A 13,812-nucleotide genomic window follows, 5' to 3' on the forward strand; every position below is an offset into this window, starting at 1 on the left:
AAGTACCTTTACCTGATAGAAGATGAAATCTAAAGAGTAGAAAAGTTGTTTTTATCATGTATATACATTATTTTTATTAATAAACAATTTCACATACATTTTATTCGTAGGGCACTAAAATCAATATTAAACACGCTTGTAAGCATATTTTCCACTAGAAAGTCATTCAATCGAGGACAGTCAACGTAAATGTTGAGAAACTGCTTGTAGGTATAGCCACGACATCTGAACATGAAAAAGAGTAGTGCATGAAAGCCGCATGTCTTAGTCGTTAAATCCTGTACTCTGTCGTTAAATCCATATTAAATACACTGATTATTTGGTTTGTGTTCATGGTGCTAGGTCTAGTAGAACACTGCCGTCGGGTGTGATTTCCCAATAGGTTTCAAATTGACTCAATGATGTTAGCGTGATACTCTGAGTCAAATCATCGGCAAATGTGCATTCTAAACGTACACTCCCCGTTCGTACTATGCACATATCCTGGGTCCCTGACAGGTCCAAAACAATTACACCATAATTTTTTGAAAACATTGAATCGGTTATTCCATTTTCAAATAATTGTGAATGGTCAACTCATACAGGTCAACTCATACAGAGTTCTATAGGATTTTTTGTCAAATGATAGAGTGTACAGTGGAATAACATTCACATTGCACAAGGCTAGACAGACCAAAAAACATTAAAATCATGGGGGATGCAAGTAGAAATGACCTAATATCTCCAGGGGGACTCCATATATGGGCATAGACTCCCTCGAGGGGAAATGGATTTCCCAGAAATTGATTGCGTAATCGAAGGTGAGAGAATTACCGAGAAATTGATTTGTTGGTGTTCGTCCAGGAGAATTGTCTCCGGGCAAAGTTTGCAGATGCACTTTCAAGGTCAATTGATTTGTTGGTGTTCGTCCAGGAGAATTGTCTCCGGGCGAAGTTTGCACATGCGCATTAACGATGGGGAAGAGATATATTGATCTTAGAGATGAAGAGATTAACGCGGGAAAGGGTTTCCTAGGAATTTCAAATGTGACAGCGCAGGAATGCTAAGGTAAATCACAACAAAACACAACTGAAATATTCCAACTCTTGCATTTCAATGAAATAAATCCAAAATAAACTTTGAAAAATCAAGAGAATGTAACTGTGACAAGGTAAACCACAACAAAACACTACTGAAATATTCCAACTCTTGCATTTCAACGAAAGAAATTCAAAATGAACTTTGAAAAATTAAGAAAATGTAACAGTGACAAGGTAAACCATGACAAAACACTACTGAAATATTCCAACTCTTGCATTTCAACGAAAGAAATCCAAAATTAACTTTGAAAAATCTAGAGAATGTAAGTGTGACATGGTAAACCACGACAAACCACTACTGATATATTCAAACTCTTGCAGTTCAATGAAAGAAATTCAAAATGAACTTTGAAAAATCAAGAGAATGTAACTGTGACAAAGTAAACCATGACAAAACACTACGGAAATATTCCAACTCTTGCATTTCAATGATAGAAATTCAAAATGAACTTACAAAAATAAAGAGAATGTAACTGTGAGAAGGTAAACAATGACAAAACACTACTGAAATATTCCAACTCTTGCATTTCAACGAAATAAATCCAAAATGAACTTTGAAAAATTAAGAAAATGTAACTGTGACAAGGTAAGCCACGACAAAACACTACTGAAATAATCCAACTCTTGCATTTCAATGAGAAAAATTCAAAATGAACTTTGGAAAATCAAGAGAATGTAACTGTGATAAGATAAACCACGACAAAACACTACTGAAATATTCCAACTCTTGCATTTCAATGAAAGAAATTCAAAATGAACTTTGAAAAATCAAGAAAATGTTACTGTGTCAAGGTAAACCACAACAAAACACTACTGAAATATTCCAACTCTTGCATTTCAATGAAAATTTTCTTGATTTTCCAAAGTTTATTTTGAATTTCTTTCATTGAAATGCAAGAGTTGGATTATTTCAGTAGTTTTTGGTCATGGTTTACCTTGTCACAGTTACATTCTCTTGATTTTTCAAAGTTCATTTTGAATTTGTTTCATTGAAATGCAAGAGTTGGATTATTTCAGTAGTGTTTTCTCGTGGATTACCTTGTCACAGTTTCATTCTCTTGATTTTTCAAAGTTCATTTTGGATTTCTTTCGTTGAAATGCAAGAGTTGGAATACTCCAGTAGTGCTTTGTCATGGTTTACCTTGTCACAGTTACATTCTCTTGATTTTTCAAAGTTCATCTTGAATTTCTTTCATTGAAATGCAAGAATTGGAATATTTCAGTAGTGTTTTGTCGGGGTTTACCTTGTCACAGTTACATTCTCTTGATTTTTCAAAGTTCATTTTGAATTTCTTTCATTGAAATGCAAGAGTTGGATTATTTCAGTAGTGTTTTGTCGTGGTTTACCTTATCACAGTTACATTCTCTTGATTTTTCAAAGTTCATTTTGGATTTCTTTCGTTGAAATGCAAGAGTTGGAATATGTCATTAGTATTTTGTCATGGTTTACCTTGTCACAGTTACATTCTCTTAATTTTTCAAAGTTCATTTTGAATTTCTTTCTTTGAAATGCATGAGTTTTAATATTTCAGTAGTGTGTTTTTGTGGTCTACCTTGTCACAGTTAAATTCTCTCGATTTTTCAAAGTTCATTTTGAATTTCTTTCATTGAAATGCAAGAGTTGGAATATTTCAGTAGTGTTTGTCGTGGTTCACCTCGTCACAGTGACATTCTCTCGATTTTTCAAAGTTCATTCTGAATTTCTTTCATTGAAATGCATGAGTTGGAATATTTCAGTAGTGTTTTGTTGTTGTTTACCTTGTCACAGTTACATTCTCTTAATTTTTCAAAGTTCATTTTGAATTTCTTTCATTGAAATGTAAGAGTTGGAATATTTCAGTAGTGTTTTGTTGTGGTTTACCTTATCACAGTTACATTCTCTTGATTTTTTAAAATTCATTTTGAATTTCTTTCATTGAAATGCAAGAGTTGAATTATTTCAGTAGTGTTTTGTCATGGTTTACCTTGTCTCAGTTACCTTCTCTTGATTTTTCAAAGTTCATTTTGGATTTCCTTCGTTAAAATGCAAGAGTTGGATTATTTCAGTGGTGTTTTGTCATGGTTTACCTTGTAGTAGTTACATTCTTTTGATATTTCAAAGTTGATTTTGAATTTATTTCGTTGAAATGCAAGAGTTGGAATATTTCAGTAGTGTTTTGTCATGGTTTACCTTGTCACAGTTACATTCTCTTGATTTTTCAAAGTTCATTTTGAATTTCTTTCATTGAAATGCAAGAATTGGAATATTTCAGTAGTGTTTTGTCATGGTTTACCACGTCACAGTTAAATTTTCTTGATTTTTCTAAGTTCATTTTGGATTTTTTTCATTGAAATGCAAGAGTTGGAACATTTCAGTAGCGTTTTGTCATGGTTTACCTTGCCACATTTACATTCTTTTAATTTTTCAAAGTTTATTTTGAATTTCTATCGTTGAAATGCAAGAGTTGGAATATTTCAGTAGTTTTTTGTTATGGTTTACCTTGTCACACTTACATTCTCTTGATTTTTCAAAGTTCATTTTGGATTTCTTTCATTGAACTGCAAGAGTTGGAATATTTCAATATTGTTTTGTCGTGGTTTACCTTGTCACAGTTACATTCTCTTTATTTTTCAAAGTTCATTTTGAATTTCTTTCGTGAAATGCAAGAGTTGGAATATTTCAATAGTGTTTTGTCGTGGTTTACCTTGTCACAGTTATACTCTCTTGATTTTTTAAAGTTCATTTTGAATTTCTTTCGTGAAATGCAAGAGTTGGAATATTTCAATAGTGTTTTGTCATAGTTTACCTTATCACAGTTACATTCTCTTGATTTTTCAAAGTCGATTTTGAATTTCTTTCGTTGAAATGCAAGAGTTGGAATGTTTCAGTAGTGTTTCGTCGTGATTTACTTTGTCACAGTTACATTGTCTTGATTTGTCAAAGTTCATTTTGGATTTCTTTCGTTGGATTATTTCAGTAGTGTTTTGTTGTGGTTTATCTTGTCACAGTTACATTTTCTTGATTTTCAAAGTTCATAGTGGATCTCTTTCATTGAAATGTGTTTTGTTGTGCTTTACATTGACTCACTTACATTTTCTTGATTTTTCAAAGTTCATTTTCGATTTCATTCGTTGAAATGAAAGAGTTGGAATAGTTCAGTAGTGTTTTGTTATGCTTTACCTTTTCACAAATACATTCTCTCGATTTTTAAAAGTTCATTTTGGATTTCTTTCATTGAAATGCAAGAGTTGGAATATTTCAGTAGTGTTTTGTCGTGGTTTACCATGTCACAGTTACATTCTTTTGATTTTTCAAAGTTTATCTTGGATTTCTTTCATTGAAATGCAAGAGTTTGAATATTTCAGTTATGTTATGTTGTGATTTACCTTGTCAAAGTTACATTCTCTTGATTTTTCAAAGTTCATTTTGGATTTCTTTCATTGAAAAGCGAGAGTTGGAATATTTCAGTAGTGTTTTGTTGTGCTCTACCTTGTCACAGTTACATTCTCTTGATTTTTCAAAGTTCATTTTGGATTTCTTTCGTTGAAATGCAAGAGTTGGAATATTTCAGTAGTGTTTTGTCGTGGTTTACCTTGTCACAGTTACATTCTCATGATTTTTCAAAGTACATTTTGGATTTCTTTCATTGAAATGCAAGAGTTGGAATATTTCAGTAGTTTTTTGTCATGGGTTACTTTGTCACAGTTACATCTTCTTTATTTTTCAAAGTTCATTTTGAATTTCTTTCATTGAAATGCAAGAGTTGGAATATTTCAGTAGTGTTTTGTTGTGGTTTACCTTGTCACAGTTACTTTTTCTTGATTTTTCAAAGTTCATTTGAATTTCCTTCATTGAAATGGAAGAGTTGGAATATTTCAGTAGTGTTGTGTCGTGATTTACCTTGTAAACGTGGTTTTACCTGCCTACGTACGCGCGCTTACGTAGGCTAACCTAACCTAACTTAACCTAACCTAACTTGATCTAGCCTAACCTAACCATACTCACCGGAAAATCCCACCATGTCGACTTTGTACCATGCTTTAGTTAGGTTAGGTTAGCTTATCGTGAGCGCTCATGATAAGTTAACCTAACCTAACATAACTTAAACATGGAGAAATGTTTACTAGACAACCTAACCTAACTTAGCTAACCTAGCCTAACTTAGCTAACCTAACCTAACCAATTATCAACCCAGACATGTAAATAAATAGATTCAGACATAGAAACAGATAAAGACATGCACTTTAGACATTCAAACCAACAAAGACAAATTCTTGGACAGATACAAAACATTACTGAAATATTCCAACTCTTGCATTTCAATGAAATAAATTCAAAATGAACTTTGAAAAATCAAGAGAATGTAACTGTGACAAGATAAGCCACGATAAAAAAATACTGAAATAATCCAACTCTTGCATTTCAATGAAAGAAATTCAAAATAAACTTTGGAAAATCAAGAGAATGTAACTGTGACAAGGTAAACCACGACAAAACACTACTGAAATATTCCAACTCTTACATTTCAATGAAACAAATTCAAAATGAACTTTTAAAAATCAAGAAAATGTAACTGTGACAAGGTAAACCACGACGAAACACTACTAAATATTCCAACTCTTACATTTCAATGAAAGAAATTCAAAATGAACTTTGAAAAATCAAGAAAATGTTACTGTGACAAGGTAAACCACAACAAAACACTACTGAAATATTCCAACTCTTGCATTTCAATGAACATTTTCTTGATTTTCCAAAGTTTATTTTGAATTTCTTTCATTGAAATGTAAGAGTTGGAATATTTCAGTAGTGTTTTGTCATGGTTCACCTTGTCACAGTTATATTCTCTGATTTTCCAAAGTTCATTTTGAATTTCTTTCATTGAAATGCAAGAGTTGGATTATTTCAGTAGTGTTTTGTCGTGGCTTACCTTGTCACAGTTACATTCTCTCAATTTTTCAAAGTTCATTTTCGATTTCTTTCGTTGAAATGCAAGAGTTGGAATATTTCAGTAGTGTTTTGTTGTGGTTTACCTTGTCACAGTTACATTCTCTAGATTTTTCAAAGTTCATTTTGGATTTCTTTCATTGAAATGCAAAAGTTGGAATATTTCAGTAGTGTTTTGTTGTGGTTTAGCGTGTCAAAGTTACATTCTCTTGATTTTCCAAAGTTCATTTGGATTTCTTTCATTGAAATGCAAAAGTCTGAATATTTAAGTAGTGTTTTGTCGTTTTTTACCATGTCACAGTTAAAATATCTTGATTTTTCAAAGTTCATTTTGGATTTCTTTCATTGAAATGCTAAGAATTGGAATATTTCAGTAGTGTTTTGTTGTGCTTTACCTTGTCACAGTTAGATTCTCTTGATTTTTCAAAGTTATTTTTGGATTTCTTTCATTGAAATGCAAGAGTTGGAATATTTCAGTAGTGTTTTGTCGTAGTTTACCGTGTCAAAGTTACATTATCTTGATTTTTCAAAGTTCATTTTGGATTTCTTTTATTGAAATGCAAGAGTTAGAATATTTCAGTAGTGTTTTGTCGTGGTTTACCATGTCACAGTTACATTATCTTGATTTTTTAAAGTTCATTTTGGATTTCTTTCATTGAAATGCAAGAATTGGAATATTTCAGTAGTGTTTTGTCGTGGTTTACCTTCTCACAGTTACAATCTCATGATTTTTCAAAGTTCATTTTGGATTTCTTTCATTGAAATGCAAGAGTTGGAATATTTCAGTAGTGTTTTGTCATGGTTTACCTTTTCACAGTTACATAATCTTGATTTTTCAAAGCTCATTTTGAATTTCTTTCATTGAAATGTAAGAGTTGGAATATTTCAGTAGTGTTTTGTCGTGGTTTACCTTGTAACAGTTACATTTTCTTGACTTTTTAAAGGTTCATTTTGAATTTCTTTCATTGAAATGTAAGAGTTGGAATATTTCAGTAGTGTTTTGTCGTGGTTTACCTTGTAAACGTGGTTTTAACTGCCTAAGTACGCGCGCGAACGTAGGCTAACCTAACCTAACTTAAGTTAACCTAACTTGATCTAGCCTAACCTAACCATACTCACCAGAAAATCCCCCCATGTCGACTTTGTACCATGCTTTAGTTAGGTTAGGTTAGCTTATCATGAGCGCTCATGATAAGTTAACCTAACTTAACCTAACTTAAACACGGAGAAATGTTTACTAGCTAACCTAACCTAACTTATCTAACATAGCCTAACTTAGCTAACCTAACCTAACCAAACATCAACCCAGACATGTAAACCAATAGATTCAGACATAGAAACAGATAAAGACATGCACTTTAGACATTCAAACCAACTAAGACAAATTCTTGGACAGATACAAAACATTAGTGAAATATTCCAACTCTTGCATTTCAACGAAAGAAATCCAAAATGAACTTTGAAAAATCAAGAGAATGTATTTGTGACAAGGTAAGCCACGACAAAACACTACTGAAATAATCCAACTCTTGCATTTCAATGAAAGAAATCCAAAATAAACTTTGGAAAATCAAGAGAATGTAACTGTGACAAGGTAAACCACGACAAAACACTACTGAAATATTCCAACTCTTACATTTCAATGAAACAAATTCAAAATGAACTTTTAAAAATCAAGAAAATGTAACTGTGACAAGGTAATCCACGACGAAACACTACTGAAATATTCCAACTCTTACATTTCAATGAAAGAAGTTCAAAATGAACTTTGAAAAATCAAGAAAATGTAACTGTGACAAGGTAAACCACAACAAAACACTACTGAATTATTCCAACTCTTGCATTTCAATGAACATTTTCTTGATTTTCCAAAGTTCATTTTGAATTTCTTTCATTGAAATGTAAGAGTTGAAATATTTCAGTAGTGTTTTGTCATGGTTTATCTTGTCACAATTATATTCTCTGATTTTCCAAAGTTCATTTTGAATTTCTTTCATTGAAATGTAAGAGTTGGATTATTTCAGTAGTGTTTTGTCGTGGTTTACCTTGTCACAGTTACATTCTCTTGATTTTTCAAAGTTCATTTTGGATTTCTTTCGTTGAAATGCAAGAGTTGGAATGTTTCAGTAGTGTTTTTTTGTGATTTACTTTGTCACAGTTACATTGTCTTGATTTGTCAAAGTTCATTTTGGATTTCTTTCGTTGGAATATTTCAGTAGTGTTTTGTTGTGGTTTATCGTGTCACAGTTACATTTTCTTGATTTTCAAAGTTCATTGTGGATTTCTTTCATTGAAATGTGTTTTTTGTGCTTTACATTTACACACTTACATTTTTTTGATTTTTCAAAGTTCATTTGGATTTCTTTCGTTGAAATGCAAGAGTTGGAATATTTCAGTAGTGTTTTGTCGTCTTGTCACAGTTACATTCTCTTGATTTTTCAAAGTTCATTTTGAATTTCTTTCATTGAAATGCAAGAGATGGAATATTTCAGTAGTGTATTTTCGTTGTATACCATTTCAAAGTTACATTCTCTTGATTTTTCAAAGTTCATTTTCGATTTCTTTCGTTGAAATGTAAGAGTTGGAATATTTCAGTAGTGTTTTGTTATGCTTTACCATGTCACAGTTACATTCTCTCGATTTTTCAAATTTCATTTTGTATTTCTTTCATTGAAATGCAAGAGTTGGAATATTTCAGTAGTGTTTTGTTGTGGTTTACCTTGTCACAGTTACATTCTCTTGATTTTTCAAAGTTAATTTTGGATTTCTTTCATTGAATTGCAAGAGTTGGAATATTTCAGTAGTGTTTTGTCGTGGTTTACCATGTCACAGTTACATTATCTTGATTTTTCAAAGTTCATTTTGGATTTTTTTCATTGAAATGCAAGAATAGGAATATTTCAGTAGTTTTTTGTTGTGCTTTACCTTGTCACAGTTACATTCTCTTGATTTTTCAAAGTTAATTTTGGATTTCTTTCATTGAAATGCAAGAGTTGAAATATTTCAGTAGTGTTTTGTCGTGGTTTACCGTGTCACAGTTACATTATCTTGAATTTTCAAAGTTCATTTTGGATTTCTTTCATTGAAATGCAAGAGTTGGAATATTTCAGTAGTGTTTTTTCGTGTTTTACCATGTCACAGTTACATTATCTTGATTTTTCAAAGTTCATTTTGGGTTTCTTTCATTGAAATGCAAGAATTGGAATATTTCAGTAGTGTTTTGTCGTGGTTTACCTTGTCACAGTTACATTCTCCTGATTTTTCAAAGTTCATTTTGGATTTCTTTCATTGAAATGCAAGAGTTGGAATATTTCAGTAGTGTTTTGTCATGGTTTACCTAGTCAAAGATACATCTTCTTGATTTTTCAAAGTTCATTTTGAATTTCTTTCATTGAAATGCAAGAGTTGGAATATTTCAGTAGTGTATTGTTGTGGCTTACCTTGTTACAGTTACATTTTCTTGATTTTTCAAAGTTCATTTTGAATTTCTTTCATTGAAATGTAAGAGTTGGAATATTTCAGTAGTGTTTTGTCGTGGTTTACCTTGTCACAGTTACATTTTCTTGACTTTTTAAAGGTTCATTTTGAATTTCTTTCATTGAAATGTAAGAGTTGGAATATTTCAGTAGTGTTTTGTCGTGGTTTACCTTGTAAACGTGGTTTTACCTGGCTATGTACGCGCGCGTACGTAGGCTAACCTAACCTAACTTAACCTAACCTAACTTGATCTAACCTAACCTAACCATACTCGCCAGATAATCCCCCCATGTCGACTTTGTAACATGTTTTAGTTAGGTTAGGTTAGCTTATCATGAGCGCTCATGATAAGTTAACCTAACTTAACCTAACTTAAACATGGAGAAATGTTTACTAGCTAACCTATTCTAACTTAGCTAACCTAACTTAACTTAGCCAACCTAACCTAACCAAACATCAACCCAGACATGTAAACCAATAGATTCAGACCAATAGAAACAGATAAAGACATGCACTTTAGACATTCAAACCAACAAAAACAAATTCTTGGACTTGTAAAAAACCAACCCAGATACAAAACATTAGTGAAATATTCCAACTCTTGCATTTCAACGAAAGAAATCGAAGATGAACTTTGAAAAATCAAGTGAATCTAACTGTGACATGGTAAACAATGACCAAACATTACTGAAATATTCCAACTCTTGCATTTCAATGAAAGAAATCCAAAATGAACTTTGAAAAATCACGAGAATGTAACTGTGACAAGCTAAACCACAACGAAACACTACTGAAATATTCAAACTCCTGCATTTCAATGAATGAAATCCAAAATGTAATTTGAAAAATCTAAAGAATGTAACTGTGACATGGTAGAGTACAACAAAACACTACGGAAATATTCCAACTCTTACCTTTCAATGAAAGAAATCGAAAATCAAAATTAAAAGATCAAGAAAATGTAACTGTGAAATGGTAAATCACGACAAAATACTACTGAAATATTCCACCTCTTGCATTTCAACGAAAGAAATCCAAATGAACTTTGAAAAATCAAAAAAATGTAAGTGTGTCAATGTAAAGCACAACAAAACACATTTCAATGAAAGACATCCACAATAAACTTTGAAAATCAAGAAAATGTAACTGTGATACGGTAAACCACAACAAAACACCACTGAAATATTCCAACGAAAGAAATCCAAAATGAACTTTGAAAAATCAAGAGAATGTATCTGTGACAAGGTAAACCACGACAAAACACTATTGAAATATTCAAACTCTTGCATTTCACGAATTAAATTCAAAATGAACTTTGAAAAATCAAGAGAATGTAACTGTGACAAGGTAAACAACGACAAAACACTACCGAAACATTCGAACTCTTGCATTTCAATGAAAGAAATCCAAAATGAACTTTAAAAAATCAAGAGAATGTAACTATTACAAGGTAAACCATGACAAAACACTACTGAAATATTCCAACTCTTGCATTTCAATAAAAGAAATCCAAAATGAACTTTAGAAAATCAAGAGAATGTAACTGTGAAATGGTATACAACGAAAAAACACTACTGAAATATTCCATCTCTTGCATTTCAATGAAAGAAATCCAAAATGAACTTTGACAAATTAAGAGAATGTTACTGCTACAAGGTAAACCACAACAAAACACTACTGAAATATTCCAACTCATGCATTTCAATGAAAGAAATTCAAAATGAACTTTGAAAAATTAAGAGAATGTAACTGCGACTAGGTAAACCCTGGCAAAACACTACTGAAATATTCCAACTCTTGCATTTCAACGAAAGAAATCCAAAATGAACTTTGAAAAATCAAGAGAATGTAACTGTGACAAGGTAAAACACGACAAAACACTATTGAAATAATCCAACTCTTAAAGTTCAATGAAAGAAATTCAAAATGAACTTTGAAAAATCAAGAGAATGTAACTGTGACAAGGTGAACCACGACAACATACTACTGAAATATTCCAACTCTTGCATTTCAATGAAAGAAATCCAAAATGAACTTTGAAAAATCAAGAGAATGTAACTGTGAAATGGTATACAACGAAAAAACACTATTGAAATATTCTAACTCTTGCATTTCAATGAAAGAAATCCAAAATGAACTTTGAAAAATTAAGAAAATGAAACTATGACAAGTTAAACAACGACAAAACACTATTTACATAATACAACTCTTGCATTTCAGTGAAATAAATAAAAAATGAAATATGAAAAATTAAGAGAATGTAACTGCTACAAGGTAAACCACAACAAAACACTACTGAAATATTCCAACTCATGCATTTCAATGAAAGAAATTCAAAATGAAATTTGAAAAATCGAGAGAATGTAACTGTGACAAGGTAAACCACGACAAAACACAACTGAAATGTTCCAACTCTTGCATTTCAACGACAGTAATTCAAAATGAACGTGTAAAAAATCAAGAGAATGTAACTATAACAAGGTAAACCAAAACAAAACACTATTTAAATATTCCAACTCTTGCATTTCAACGAAAGAAATCCAAAATGGACTTTGAAAAATCAAGAGAATGTAACTGTGACAAGGTAAACCACGACAAAACACTAGTGAAATAATCCAACTCTTACAGTTCAATGAAAGAAATTCAAAATGAACTTTTAAAAATCAAGAGAATGTAAATGTGACAAGGTAAACCACGACAACACACTACTGAAATATTCCAACTCTTGCATTTCAATGAAAGAAATCCAAAATGAACTTTGAAAAACCGAGAGAATGTAACTGTGACAAGGTAAACCACAACAAAACACAACTGAAATATTCCAACTCTTGCATTTCAACGAAAGAAATTCAAAATAAACTTTGAAAAATTAAGAGAATGTAACTGCGACAAGGTAAACCCTGGCAAAACACTACTGAAATATTCAAACTCTTGCATTTCAATGAAAGAAATCCAAAATGAACTTTGAAAAATCAAGAGAATGTAACTGTGGCAAGGCAAACCACGACAAAACACTACTGAAATAATCCAACTCTTACATTTCAATGAAAGAAGTTCAAAATGAACTTTGAAAAATCAAGAGAATGTAACTTTGACAAGGTGAAACCACGACAACACACTACTGAAATATTCCAACTCTTGCATTTCAATGAAAGAAATCCAAAATGAACTTTGAAAAATCAAGAGAATGTAACTGTGAAATGGTATACAACGAAAAAACACTACTGAAATATTCCATCTCTTGCATTTCAATGAAAGAAATTCAAAATGAACTTTGAAAAATCAAGAGAATGTAACTGTGACAAGGTAAACCACGACAAAACACTACTGAAATATTCCAACTCTTGCATTTCAATGAAAGAAATCAAATTCAAAATAAACTTTGAAAAATCAAGAGAATGTAACTGTGACAAGGTAAACCATAACAAAACACAACTGAAATATTCCAACTCTTGCATTTCAACGAAAGAAATCCAAAATGAACTTTGAAAAATCAAGAGAATGTAACTGTTACAAGGTAAACCACGACAAAACACTACTGAAATAATCCAACTCTTAAAGTTCAATGAAAGAAATTCAAAATGAACTTTGAAAAATCAAGAGAATGTAACTGTGACAAGGTCAACCACGACAACACACTACTGAAATATTCCAACTCTTGCATTTCAATGAAAGAAATCCAAAATGAACTTTGAAAAATCAAGAGAATGTAACTGTGAAATGGTATACAACGAAAAAACACTATTGAAATATTCCATCTCTTGCATTTCAATGAAAGAAATTCAAAATGAACTTTGAAAAATCAAGAGAATGTAACTGTGACAAGGTAAACCACGACAAAACACTACTGAAATATTCCAACTCTTGCATTTCAATGAAAGAAATCCAAAATGAACTTTGAAAAATTAAGAGAATGTAACTGCTACAAGGTAAACCACAACAAAACACTACTGAAATATTCCAACTCATGCATTTCAATGAAAGAAATTCAAAATGAACTTTGAAAAATCGAGAGAATGTAACTGTGACAAGGTAAACCACGACAAAACACAACTGAAATGTTCCAACTCATGCATTTCAAAGAAAGAAATTCAAAATAAACTTGTAAAAAATCAAGAGAATGTAAGTGCGACAAGGTAATCCAAGACGAAACACTACTGAAATGTTCCAACTCTTACATTTCAACGAAAGAAATACAAAATGAACTTTGAAAAATCAAAAGAATGTAACTGTGACAAGGTGAACCACGACAAAACACTACTGAAATATTCCAACTTTTGCATTTCAATGAAAGAAATCCAAAATGAACTTTGAAACATCAAGAGAATG

The sequence above is a fragment of the Artemia sp. Qi Xiang Cuo genome, chromosome 20, assembly GCF_049724085.1.
Source record: "Artemia sp. Qi Xiang Cuo chromosome 20, ASM4972408v1, whole genome shotgun sequence".
NCBI classification, from domain to species: Eukaryota; Metazoa; Arthropoda; class Branchiopoda; order Anostraca; family Artemiidae; genus Artemia; species Artemia sp. Qi Xiang Cuo.